Below are 14,609 nucleotides of genomic sequence, written 5' to 3' on the forward strand. Positions count from 1 at the left end.
GAATGTCTACATCAATGCAACTTTTTCACATGTTGCTCCATTCTAGTCATGTCCCGAAAGCAATAGGAAGTAAAATATCCATAGAAGAACAATTCATTCACAACAAGAACATTAATTAGGGGAATTCCACTGTGTTAACCAGTCAATACAAGTTTAGCAAATACATCAATGTGGTCAAAGTGGGAAGTACATAAGACATTGGCAACATGCATACTACTGTAAAGTAGAAGATTTAAATCATAACATATACAAGTGCGGAACTACAATGTTTACATATTTTTCAAGTTTTAGACACAACTCCCTCAACATTCCATGCCTAGTTGATGCTGAAGCTCCCACTAAATGTCCAGAAAATTTGGGTGCAAAGCCTCTTCCAGCTCCACATACCTGAAAAAACAGTGTTACAAACTGCATTAGTCATTACACATTGTTTCTTACCTACTAAGACCAACTCTACAGTAAGGGAGATAAAGTTTTAGGCCACCAACAGTGAGAAAGAAACATTATCATACAAAAATAGCACCCCAATAACAAGAAGCATTGCTGGGCCACATAATAAGTTTTGGATTTTGCAAAACTTCAACAATGCCATGTAGTTCCCAAATACTAACATGATTAACACCAAACCATGATATCAATGCTATGTACTCTATAATCATTTGGCACATAAAACATACAAAGTCTCCACAAATTCACCGTTCACATATAAACTAGATGTTTCTTTTATATGGCTAAAACCTTTATGACACACTACATAATTTCCTAATTTTATGCATCTCCCCTGCCACAATTCTTGGTTTTCACCATCAGTTTTTCCCAGGAAACATACTTGAACCACTACTTCTTTGATCATCCTATTTTGTGGCTTAACCAAACTAGCCCACTAATATGCATCATTTCCATATTCCAACACATTTACCATGATACCTCACAGTGCATTTCTTGAATAAATATCATCAAATATTTGAAATAGTTCATAACTTACTCCTAGTTGTTGACTTGGTGAAAACTGTTGTGGGCTGGTTGTGAGGAAATCTGCACCAATTGCCTTACATAACTGCATTTCCCATGAAACTGGTACTGGAACTTGATCAGCTATGGTGTGAAAATACATAAACTTCTGACAATTCTGTGTGGACCCTGCAAAGAAACAAAGTGGGTATTTTAAATTTTGATTCTCTAATATATTTATTGTAAGTCTACAAATTATATATATGCAATGAAATAGGAGAGGGTTATTACCCTTTCATAAGTTTCCAAGCTTTTTGAAAATCACTTTACTACAATATACAACCTTGATCAATTCCAATGCAAATTCCTCAAGTGGTAAATTTCTCCAAAATATTAATGGATGTTACTTATAAAGACCAGACTACAAGTGGGTTCCAAAAAACTAGCAACAAAATACCATAATTATCACTTCCCACACTACCACCTACTTCCATCATATCCACAAAAAGTTTGGTCTCAAAAAAGGTAGGGCTTTTCTCTTAACATAGATGCCTAAGCATCTCCCAGAGTCTCTCTTTGAGACTCACGATTTGACTCCAACTCAGACATCCGGAGGTGCATTCCTTTCTCACACTCAGAAAAATTTCTCTTCATAGCTTCCATGTCACCCATTATTTGGTCTAGTTTAGACTTGTACATTTCTGCACAAGTCTTGTTTCTGTCATTCTCCTCAGCCAAACGCACAAATGCTTTGTTCTTCTGCATTGAAGGAGAGGGGTCAGGAATGACCGAGTGCCCCAGCCCTTTTGCATAACCAGATTTGTATCCTAAAACATCCTTGAAAATACTCTCAGCTGCTTCTTCAATTTCCTCATCATCGTCTTTCTCGTTCAACCTCTCCATCATTAAATTCTGAAATCATAGGAAATAAAAGCTGGTGTTATATATTTTACTTAGTATATATCGATTAAAATGGTAATGAGAAACATTCTCACATAATTGTGTTCAGAATCAGCATTGATAAATTTCTCCTTTTGCCTTGACCAATGTGTTTCTTTATAGAAGGCAACCAGATTCGGTGTTGTATCGCGCTGGTATTCAAAAACAACATGTATACATCAAATTACTTAACTCATTTCAGAAATGTATATATTGAAAGTTGTATTAGTTCAAAATCCTTACCCTCTCTTCCAAAATCCTGACAAAGGATTTCCTGCCACCAGTATGTTTAACCTTAAGTTTTTTTCGATTACTAGTGTTTCTTTGAGATTGCTCCTAAATTTGAAAGAGGAAAACATTAATTCTCATACATGTATTAACTAGTCAGAAATTAATAACACAACCAAATAATTTACTTTTGCTGATCTAACACCTAACCACAAATGATAAGAACATTTACTGGGTTTTGTTCAGGAAAAATTGATTTTTACCTTGAATCTGCCACTGGCCCACCTTTGACATAGCCATTCCCAAACTGGTTTGTCCACCATAGAAGTTCCACCAGATAGGGCCTCCTCATGTGATCCATATTTTAGGTACACTTTATGTAGTTCGTAGTGGTAAGCATTATACTTATCGGCTAGATTTGTTATCACCATCTCACGATGGTTGTCCTTCGTCCAATCAAGTACAAAGTCAGCCTGCAAATTAAGAAAAGAATACCATATTACATACAATTCCTTGGAACATATAGATAAATTCAAATATAATTGGGTATAAGGTGTATATAATAAGAGACTACCCTAACACGATCAATCAGCTCTTGTTTCTCCTCTGCAGTTACACAACTCCAGCTATCATGCCTTAGTTCGGCATAAACTTTAACGACCCATGTGACTCGACTGGTAAAGATGGTAGCATTCTCGCATGATGGACCTCTATGCCCATCCTTGATAAGTAAAGGAATCTTACCCAGCTTCCTTAGGCGTTCAAATTGTGTACCCCTAGCAGGCCCTCGACCCCTTTTCTTTAATGGTGGAGCTATGACAAAAATGTTAGTCAGTAATAGCTTTAATTATTGTCATGCTCATACAAATATTATAATCTGAACTGCACTATATATGATGTTGCCACAAAGAAAACTAACGACTTTATTTTACAAACCTATAGTAGCATTCCCCTCTCCAGCATTCACTACATTCATGGACCCTTGAACAACCGCATCTCCTACTACTTCAGTCGACTCATTTGATAGTGGGGCGTCCTTATCACGCAAATTTCTTCTCTGAGGCAACTCTTGTGCATCTGAGGTGCTACGTGCACATGGTGGTGCTTTGTTGTGTCCCCCTCGTCCCCTCCTTCCCCCCTTTACAGTTTGCCACATCGTTGTCTTAATCTGGAATTCAAACTATTAGGACTAACATGCAACACAATATATATAATCTGGCCCTTTGGAGTATTAATTTGTATATTTGAAAAAACCTTCTATATTTTTCAACAACTAAGATAGAATTTATTAGCTTCATTAACATACATAAGTAGAAATCCTAACATGTTTTATGCGTTAACTACCTCATGTACCCCAAAGGAGCATGAGACTCACCTGGATTGGATACTGCTAAATCATATTTAACTTGACTCACCGAACCAATCAGAATATGCCCTTCAGAAATTATTAACATATTACATAAACCACTTCTGTAGAATCAGCTATATACCTTGGTTATGTTGGAAAAGAACTTTAAATAGCCAAAAAGAGTTTGTTCTCTAGTGACAAAATCTCGTTTTAGCACATATCAATTAGTTATCACATGTATAGTATAAAAAAGCTATTACTATAGTCATCCCCCTTGACTTAAGTATTTACATAATCACTCGATACTAACTTGGCCTAACCCTCATTGGCTAAATAATTTATATTCCATTGATTAAGCAACCTTACCAAGAACATTAGCAACCATTTGCTACTTAATGTAAGAAGCATAAAATAACTCCCAATCTTAAATAGAATCCAGGAAGCAGAGAAAAAATGCTAGCTTGAGATGAAGAACAAATGCTGAATGAGTGTTGTATAAAGACGTGTAGAGGCCCGAGTTTATCATAGATAGAAAATGAGGGTGGGGGACACTTGAAGAATCTTTAGATGATAGATAGAAAAAGTGCTGCCACTTCTGATGTCTACTAGTTGATTTCCCTAAAAACTAATCAAACCTACCAACTCATGAGGATAAAGTGGGCAGGTTTGTATTGTTTGTAAACTAACTCCCAGTCCCAGCTCAAAAAACACAACCATTGCACAGAGACTACAAATGATAACAACAAAGGCGTATCTTTATAATATAAAACCATTCTAAATGCAAGCAAAACATGCTTTTGGCTGATCTATCTCAGCTCCAAAAGCATTAGAAAATATTTACCTGGAAATATCTGAGTTGTGTGGGATTTGTCAATCTTTGGCATAAAACCAGTAAAAAAATCAAACCCCTTTGATTTATCAGTGTGGAAGGGAGGAAAGCTTGGAGCTAACAACCCTTACTTCTTGTGAAGGAAGCTGTTGAAGAAAAGAAGCAGGGAAGATAGGGAAGAAGGCTCTGGAACTCAAGAGGGAGAACAGAACATGCAAACCCAAACTTACAGATTTAACCAGTTGGGCAACAAAGGCATGAAGTAGTTGGACTCAAGCAGGGCAGCAACTCCTTTCGTTGAAATGTATTAACCAAGGCAGAATGCAACTTAACCATGATAGCCTCTGATAACAGGTGTCTTGTTGGAGTGTTTCTAACCATCTATCAATCACTTGGGAAATGTGCTGGCGCCATTTTAGAAATTTTTGGTGAATTATCCCGCTCCAATCTTTGGCAACTCCCGCTTCTTTCCCTTGTGCTCCATTATAACATAATTTCCTCTTTTCCTTTGTGAAGGAAATATAATTTTACCACATTTCTCCATACTCTGCAACATTCACATAGATTATTTCACTTTATAAAACTGATATCATCAGCACATTTCACGTAACCCTAACATTCATAATTAAAATAATTTGAAATACTATTTTTTCCCTTACACCCTTATTGCCGAAGTTTTCATTGCCAAATGATGTACATACATATTTCCACATGATGAAAATTCTAATTTATTCCTACCTTGTTGAAGCTGTAAAGCTGCAGTCCACATTCAAGAAATGAGATTGTACGTCAAACAATTAACTTTTCATTTAATTAAACTGCCAATTTAATACACTTTGTGTTTATAAATAAACCCCATCAACTTAATTAGAACCCTGCATCATCTTGGCTAAGCCTTATTTTCAATACGAATAATGCAATGATGACATACAGCTAAATAAATCAGCCGTTTGTATTGCACAACATGTTCTTATATTAGTTGGACAAATTCTTAATTTAAATCTGAAATGAATTTTTCCATCTTTGAAGATGTTGAGCATATATATTTTAATGGACGTAACTCATCCCTTAATATTGACCTTTACATGCAATGGCTGTGGCAACGATTTATACCAATTCCTCCATCGGTAGCTCTTTTCCACAACGTTGTAGGGTAAACCCTGTCCATTATATTTAGTCGTTTACCAACTACGTGTTCTCCATTTGCATTGTGTGCATTAATAGTTATCAAATTACTGTTACCACATTAACAATCCTAAATAAACATTCTTTCATGTCACCCTGTTATAACCGTTCCTGTGCATTCAATGTACTTGAAAGAGGACTATATTCAGCCTATTTTAAATGCACACTCCATGATCAGCCTCATTCACATAAGTTTGTAATGTTCCACCAACGATCTTCGACCATCTTGCCAAAATGGTCGTTGTGAGTAAACACTCCATCTGCACACAATATTAAATAGCATGAGTCACCATTTACTTCCTTCACACAACCATTCAATATGTTGATTGCTCTAGCTTTTGTCATTTTGGATTTATTAGTATGGTAAACCTAATAAACCAGTATTAATCAACAGGGTCTTTAAACCAAACCAAATGCATGCAAATAAGCTGACTGCAACCAGATTAATGAAACATTCTTACTTTCATCAATGGTCCTTCACCTAAACACCTTCAGCAAATTGCGGACCACCTTCCTGCAACCCATCAATTGAAGTCACTCGTTGTCTGCGAAGAACCATTTCACACAAAGTAAACTACTAGTGCTAAAGTTAATCAATACATACAGCAGTGTTTGATTTCAATGAGTTTACACGTTATAATGGCATCTAATGTATACACAAGAGAAAAAATGTCACTTCAATCCACAAAGGGTGCTCATAGAGGGGTCACTTAAACTGAAGGCTTCGAATAGGAAAAAGTTAATAAAATTGTTAAGTGGTGTTATATATAAAGGAGTAGTTAGTTGATAATTAAAATATGGACTCCAACAACTAGTTGATGATTGTAATTTATATGATCAAATTGAATGGATAAGCCATACCATCATCATCCTCCGTCACCTCATCTAGATGGTGCTGCATCTCGGAACCAGAGTTTTGCCCCACATTTATGTTCTCCATCTCTATGTCTTCGTCAATGGTGTTATCATTAATAAATATATCATCCTCTATTGGTTGAGACATCACTCGAGGTGAAATGGTTAATGGATCGACCGTCAAAGGCTCTTGATCGACTCGATGCATTAATGGATGTTGCATCGATGAGTCATTGTCGAGAATAGGCCCATACTCATTGAGATTGGTTTCACCCTCACCTATTGCATCACTCCTATTGGATTCATCATCATCATTACTCTCATCCTCTTCTAATGTCATGGATTGAATGTTGTAAAAATTCCTATTTGTAATCTTATGTACGACATTCCAACTTCCCCCCAAGGTTGGGTCCTTTAGGTAAAACACTTGACATACTTGACACGCTAAGGCAAATGGCTCATCTTTATACCATTGTCTTGCTGTATTCACACTTGTTAAGTGGTCCTTCACACGTATCCCCCTTCTCGGGTCGCCAACATCCCACCAGGCACAACTAAATAAGTATACCTTACGCCACCCCATATACCGTAATTCAATAATGTCATGCAATACACCATAGAAGTCCATAGGCAATCCTTGGTGCTCGCCATTAACAACCACACCGCTATTTTGGGTGCGGCGATGCCTTTCACGCTCTTTAGTATGGAAACGAATTCCATTCATTATACAACCGGCATATGATGCAACCCACGGATCTGGACCACATGCTAATGCATATATGTCGTCGGTGATGTCATTTGGACTATTTGCACGCAACTCCCTCACCTAACAAGCCCAAACATGACAAAATAAATACAGTTACACCATGGAAATTTCATTAAGATGATAAATTAATATTTAGGATGGTACGTGCTCTTACGTGTGATCTGAACCAGGATGGGAATTGACTTTGATGCCTACGTTCGACGTTATTCTGGTCCTCTTCTTTAATCTTCTTATAGTGCTCACTGCATATATGTTGTACACATTAGTAGGACACTGATAACATTATACAACAAATGCATAAACTAAACGGGAAATCTTGGTGTACTTACTCTATGTATTGCTCAACCTCCACGCAATTATTAAGTACATACCATATGGCCTTTGCCATAAGTGTGTCTTCTAATTTGTGAGAGATTGCTGTCCCCAACGGACGAATCTTTTGTGAGAAAACAGATAAACTTGGACAAATAATCGATGAACTCCCTCCAACTGGAACATCAATGTTGCGTTCCTCTCGGTTATATCTGCTCTCGATATCATGAAGGTACATAGAGCAAAATGTCAGGCACTCGAGATGAATATATGCCTCAGCAATTGAACCTTCTGGACGGGCTCGATTGCGGACGTACCGCTTGAATTTTCCTAAATACCTTTCGAACGGATACATCCACCTGTACTGAACAGGTCCACATAACAATGCCTCCTCTGGCAAATGAATAGCAAGGTGGACCATGATGTCAAAAAATGTTGGTGGGAATATCATTTCTAGTTTACAGAGAATGATAGGGATATTAGCTTCTAGCCAATGCAACACTGGTAATGTCAAAGTTCGTGAACATAACTCTTTGAAGAAAGTGCTTAACTCTATTAAAGCTTGACGCACATCAGGTCGTAAAAATCCACCTATGACAACCGGAAGCAGTGTTTGCATAAAGATATGACAATCATGACTCTTCATTCCTTTGATTTTTCCTTCACTAACGTTGACACAACGGGCAATATTTGATGCAAAACCATCAGGGAATTTCACTTCTGACAACCATGCACAAAAATTCCTTCGCTCATTTAAATTTAACATGTAGCTTCCAAGATTCATAGAAATACGATCACCATCATGTTGTAAATGTAATTCTTTCCTTAATCCAAGATTTTCCAAATCCCTACGTGCATTGGCAGAGTCCTTAGTTTTTCCTTCAATATTCAACAATGTTCCCAACACGTTATCACATATGTTTTTCTCAATATGCATGACGTCGAGATTGTGTCTCAATCCCAAATGTAGCCAGTATGGAAGTTTAAAAAATATACTTTTTTTTGTCCAATTTAATTCATTGGGTGTCCGTTTTCTCTTTAGAGAAGATTTTCCAAACTGCACATGTGACACCTCAAGTAGTTGGTGTAGCAAATCATCTCCCGTGACCCTTGATGGGTTTTGTCGATGGTCCACGTACCCATTAAAAGCATTTCTCTTCCTTCTCCATGCATGATCTGGTAATAACCACCGTCGATGACCCATATAACAATGTTTGCGCCCATAAACCAACCAGAGAGAATCTGTGTCAGCTGCACATGCAGGGCATGCCATTTTCCCCTTTGTGCTCCACCCGGACAGATTAGCGTATGCCGGGAAGTCATTTATAGTCCAAAGCAACGCTGCATGCATTTTAAACATTTGCCCATTATGTGCATCATAAGTATGAATACCATCTTCCCATAATTCCATCAACTCATCTACTAAAGGACGCAAAAAGACATCAATATCATTTCCTGGTGCCTTAGGGCCAGGGATGAGCAACGACAACATGGTGTATGGATCTTTCATGCATAACCAAGGGGGCAAGTTGTAAGGCACAAGTAGTACCGGCCATATGCTATACGGTTTGGCCATGTTATTGAATGGATTAAACCCATCACTCGCTAGACCAAGTCTAACATTTCGAGCATCTTGGGAAAACCAACTATGTTTGTTATCAAAGTCTTTCCATACCCTAGAATCAGCTGGATGTGTCATGCAAGTCGAATCGTCAACACGTTCTTCTACATGCCATCTCATGTCTTTGGCTGTCTTCTTTGACATAAATAGTCTCTGCAAGCGTGGCTTCAAAGGAAAATACCGGAGGACTTTTTGTGGTATCTTATGTGCTTTACTTGTGCTTGAAAGCCATCTGGATGAATTACATTTAGGACATTCATTGTATGCAGCATTTTCCTTCCAAAACAATGCACAATCATTTGGGCAAACATGTATCTTCTCATAACTGAATCCCAACCCACGCTCCAAGCGGCGAGCCTCGTTATATGTGGCTGGGAAAAGAGCATGGGGAAATGCAGCACGTAGTAGATTTAGCAGCATGTCAAATGACTTAACGGTCCAACCACCAATTGTCTTAATGTGAAGCAACTTCACAATAAATGATAGCTTTGAAAATTTTGCACATGAAGGATAAAGTGGACGTCGCGCGTCGGCTAGCAACTCCTCAAAATTAAGGTTTATAGTAGTACTATCAGGGTGTGGTTCATCATCCACATCAGCGTTACCTTCAAATGTGGCTGAATTATCCATAAACGACCCCACCCTTATGTCATCTAACATGTCGTCCATATCATCGATGTAGTCATTGTAAGCCGATGTATCAACATGATCATCATCTGAAAATGTAACATCCAAGAAAGGATCATCTTCCCCATGGAAAATCCACTTAGTATAAGTTTGTTCAATGCCTATGATAAACAAATGATCTTCGACCATACTAAGAGGGTGGAAAGCTCTATTTCGGCATCTTCTACATGGACACCTAATGTGATCATGTCCGGGGGCATGGGCTTGAGCCATAGCCATGAACTGTCTAACACCTTCACCATATTCGTTGGAACCCAATCTATCTTCGATGTGCATCCAAGCCTTATCCATCTAATGCAAATCGTGAAATAGTAGAAGTTAATAAGGGTTTGTAATCCAAGTAGTGCAAAGTAATAATAAGTAATATACAAAATTTATTAGGACTAACGAAGCATCTTGATGTGTAGTATTTGGTATTTGTAAATTATATACAAAACTTGTATTGGTGTGGGAAGATGGACTAAAAGGAGCAAGATGCCCCCCTTGCCGGTGGAGCTCATTACCAATCAATATTTCAAACGTGCATTGCTTATTTTTCACTTTTCTATGAAATGGTCCTTAATTAAGAAACCTTCTACAAAATTATATACTAAAAAGCTAGTATCTTAAAGATATGATACTATTAGAGTAGACAATAAGACCAACCATTTGCCTAGGTGGTCTATATTAATTAGGTATAAGGCTTTGTCACTAATATAGGATAAATACTATGCGATATAAAGAGAGATCCATATTTCTCATACACAATATACCAGTGTGATCAATATCTAATCTCCCATGCACACAGTTGAATGCAGGATTATGTATTTAAAAACATGTTTAAGCAAACCCCCCATGGAAAGGCATATATATTGTGTCAGTTCATCTAATATCTAAGCATCACAAATTTCCACTCTACTAATGCAAAAGTTTAACCTTATATAAAGTAGATTTAAATATTTATATTTTATCTGATAAAAGCTTCCCAAACCAGCGCTTAGACATAAACAAAAACACAAACAGTAAAATTCTGTGTCTGTCCATATTATGGGCTTCTAAGTATCATCAGCACAAACAAATACCAGAATTTTTCAACCCTTTTGCATGAGTATTATCATCATCCATTCTCTTCACATGGCTATATAGCCTAGTTCTGAATCTACATGTATTCCAAACATTTTGATTACTACATTGATTGTCAATGGAAAATGCATGTGGGAGACTTTAGAGTTATGCTTCGTGGAAGTTCAGCTACAAGAAATTAGATAGATAAGCCTAGCTATATTATAGCTCACCACAATCCTTGGACTGAATGTTGATTTACAAGATATGGAGTCTCATCAATAGAAAACTAAGGGAAATTAAAAAAATCCACGCATCCCTAACTTGCAGAGAAGAAGATATTTTTCCTATATAGTCAGGCTCACCATAATTTTCAAGATATTTGCAAAAGTGCTGAAGTTTACTACAAATCATTTACATTCAAAACAGTTGATGGTATTGTTCAATAGCCCAAACCGCATCTAAGTGAGTAATAAATTAAGAAAAATTTATTTACGGTGGTGAGGGCGATGCTAAGTCTCACACAATTCTTTTAAAAAAAGTGAGTAAATATAAGATCATATGAAAAAAATAATTTTTTAATAATAAATTTTAATTTTTTAAGAGAATGGTATGGTACTTATATATTCCACAACTATATCTAGAATTACTCTCAAATTAATATTTGTTCCATATAAGTTGAGACGCGAGTCTCATGTTTTGTGGTTTTATAGTCGATCACTTTAATAACATAAAGAGAAATGACTAAGATAAAATCTGACGCATCAATTGATTTGATTGAAAATAATAAAATTCACAATGAAAAGTATTATATTTCTCTAATATAATACTTAAATGGTACTGACTCCACAAATGATGCATGAACCCCTTCCAAGACTCTGCGCCAACAAAGATCCATCCATATAGAAGGAATTAAAAATATTATTGGCTACCATTTGCATATAGAACTTTGTGAGAAAGATAAAGTGCATCTCCAGTAAAGGAATTAAATATTATCATTACATTTTGACGTTGAATTTCACTTCTAAGTCCCCTTTATTCATGTTAGATGGTACATGAATCAAATTACCGATGGCAATCAAGGTTCCTTAGAAAATTAATAGGTAAAAGAAACTAAAGAAACAATTAGATGTTAGCCATCAAAATAGATAAATAGAAAGCAATTTGATAGTTGAAATCATCTCTACAAGAACATCAAACAAGCATCAGTAGTAGGATTTTAGAAGCACCCAAGAGATCATGTCTTGTCGATTCCAAGAATGAAATGGTGTTGATTCCAAGAATGAAATGGTAATCGAACCCAATAACATGAAAAGTTTATACTAAGCTAAGCCATGGTAATATTTTCTTAGAAATTTTATGGGAAGCACAAGACCCCATTTGGCTATATCTACAAGTATTTACATATGCTGATAATTTCATGCAGTAGTTAAAAAATGAGATGATCTGTAGATGCTTCCACATGAGTTCAAATACACTAATTACCTTATGTCAGACAAAACCAAAGGTGGTTTGAACACTAAAAAAGTCTATAGCTTTTATCAAAAATTTAAAAAATTAAGGAACCAAAGGAAAATATATTAAAAAAAAAAAAGTTGCAAATTGAAGAAAAAAGTGTTGCCTAAAAAGTAGTATTTTGTCTTACTTGATGCCTCCAAATCGCATTTCACAAAACTCAGAGGAACAAATATTATGTCCAAATACAATTAAAAACTATTGAACGCAAGGTGTACCCTGTTTATAAACTAGATGCCAACACCAGTACTCGATCAGTCTACCGAGTTCATGTACCAACAACATGCAGTAATTTTTTCTAGACTTTTTCCCTCACTTCTGAATGAACCATTCACAGAAAATTACAGGTTGCCTATACATTCATTTTTCTCTCATCTTCAGTCTCTCCCAAACCAAAAGCCAAAGTGCAAAACAAATACTTCAAATCATAGGAAAACTGATACCCAGAAGTCAACGACCAAGAAAAAACATTCAAGCACAACCAAGGAAAAGAGACAGTGAAACTTACATCAGCAAGAATTTGGGTAGCCCTGCCAAACTCGTATTAGGGAAGAAACAGAGAGTAACTCTGCACAGCAACGCCCAAAATCAATTCTAAATGCTGAAAATAGAAATGAAGAAAATAAAATAACATTTATACACACCACACACCTGGGATGATGAAGAAAATATTGGAAGGGAGTTTGTGAAATCCTTTTGGTGAACGTGCTGTGGGGAGTGATACCAACTCGTGGACTGCGACTCCCTATGATTTGCACAGTTCAAATCTCTGCAGTACAAAGCCCTAATTACATTGATTGTGACCCACAAAATGAATTAGGGGAATACAAGAAATCAATGGGGGAAAATTTTCAGAAAACGGGAAATCTTGGGAAGAAATCGAGTGGGGCAAACCGTTGATTTACCGCGGAAATCGTGGGAGCAGAAGGAAAATATGTTCCCACTGAAACATTCGTCCAAAATGAGACTAACATTTTGCAATGAACGTGTAAAGACTTACTAGTAAGTGAATATTTTTTATGGCAACTCAATTTCGTGGCAAAAAGACATTATTTTTACAAAAAATCTCGTCGTCGGTCAACGGCTTGCTGCAACAAGCCATTTCTTTTTTCACGTGTAGTAGTTGTGTGTACAGCCAATTATTTCCCACCATGGTGTGCGTTGGGGAAAGAATTTGTGGGTAAAACCCATATATGTTGTAGTGTGTCAAGCCAAACTACATCAACTTTCACATGCTTCCTCTCAATCTTGGACCACCGCCCCTCTCCAACTTCTGTTTGCTGATGTATGGGGACCAGCTCTCATTTTGTCTAGAGGAGGTTTTCGATATTATGTGTCATTTGTTGATGACTATAGTCAATTTATATGGATTTTCCCTTTAAAATGTAAATCCGATGTCGTCAATACCTTTTTATCTTTTAAGCGTCTTGTTGAAAATCTTCTTAATACCAAAATTCGTGCTTTGCAATCTGATTGGGGTGGTGAATTTCGCTCACTCAATTCCATTTTACAATCTCTTGGCATTTCTCATCGCTTGTCTTGTCCTTATGCACATTCTCAAAATGGGTCAGTTGAACGCAAACACCGACACATTGTTGAGACCGGACTCTCTTTATTTGCTCATTCCCATTCTCCTCAAAAATACTGGTCTGATGCTTTTGTTACTGCAGTCTACTTAATCAATCGTCTACCTACTCCCGTCTTACAAAATAAATCTCCATTTGAATTAATATGGAATAAAAGCCCAAACTATACCTTCTTAAAGACTTTCGGTTGTCTTTGTTGGCCAAATCTCAGGCCATACAACAAGCATAAAATGTCTTATCGTTCTCTACCGTGTGTCTTTCTTGGGTATAGCCCCAATCATCAAGGGTATCTTTGTTACCATCTTCCTAATTCTAGGATGTATGTATCACGTGATGTTTTATTTGATGAAGGGGCTTTTCCTTTTAAACAATCTGTCTCCAGCCCATCACCGACTGCCTCCAGCCCATCAATTTCTACACACACGTATCTGCCTACTTTCTCCCCCCTACACATCCAAAAATCACCCACAGCCCACTCAACTTCCCTCAGCTCCTCTTACGCTACCCGAGCCATCCTCACAACCCATTTCACCTGCAATCCCTTTGTCTAGATCCTCATCCTCTAATTTAGAGCCCATTTCCCATTCGGAACCCACTCCTGAGCCCATCATACAGTCTCCTATAGAGCCCCACTCACCGAGAGGTTCACTCGGGTCTTCTTCTCCCTTGTCTAGGGCACACTCGCCTCCTCCATTGATGCCCGTACCTACATTTCTTCCACCCTCTAATGTCCATCCCATGACCAC

At 37.1% G+C, this 14,609-nt stretch overlaps 1 long non-coding RNA gene across 1 annotated transcript; it reads right to left on the minus strand.

The window, feature by feature from the left end:
• Positions 1 to 254: 254 nt before the first annotated feature.
• LOC122278234 lies at positions 255 to 13,167 on the minus strand. The gene is made up of 7 exons (XR_006229316.1): positions 12,929 to 13,167; positions 12,786 to 12,845; positions 2,134 to 2,226; positions 1,947 to 2,042; positions 1,243 to 1,863; positions 986 to 1,140; positions 255 to 387 (listed from the first exon to the last, which is right to left on the minus strand). It is a non-coding gene; the product is annotated as an uncharacterized LOC122278234 (long non-coding RNA).
• Positions 13,168 to 14,609: the final 1,442 nt, after the last annotated feature.

The sequence above is a fragment of the Carya illinoinensis genome, chromosome 10, assembly GCF_018687715.1.
Source record: "Carya illinoinensis cultivar Pawnee chromosome 10, C.illinoinensisPawnee_v1, whole genome shotgun sequence".
Taxonomy (NCBI): Eukaryota; Viridiplantae; Streptophyta; class Magnoliopsida; order Fagales; family Juglandaceae; genus Carya; species Carya illinoinensis.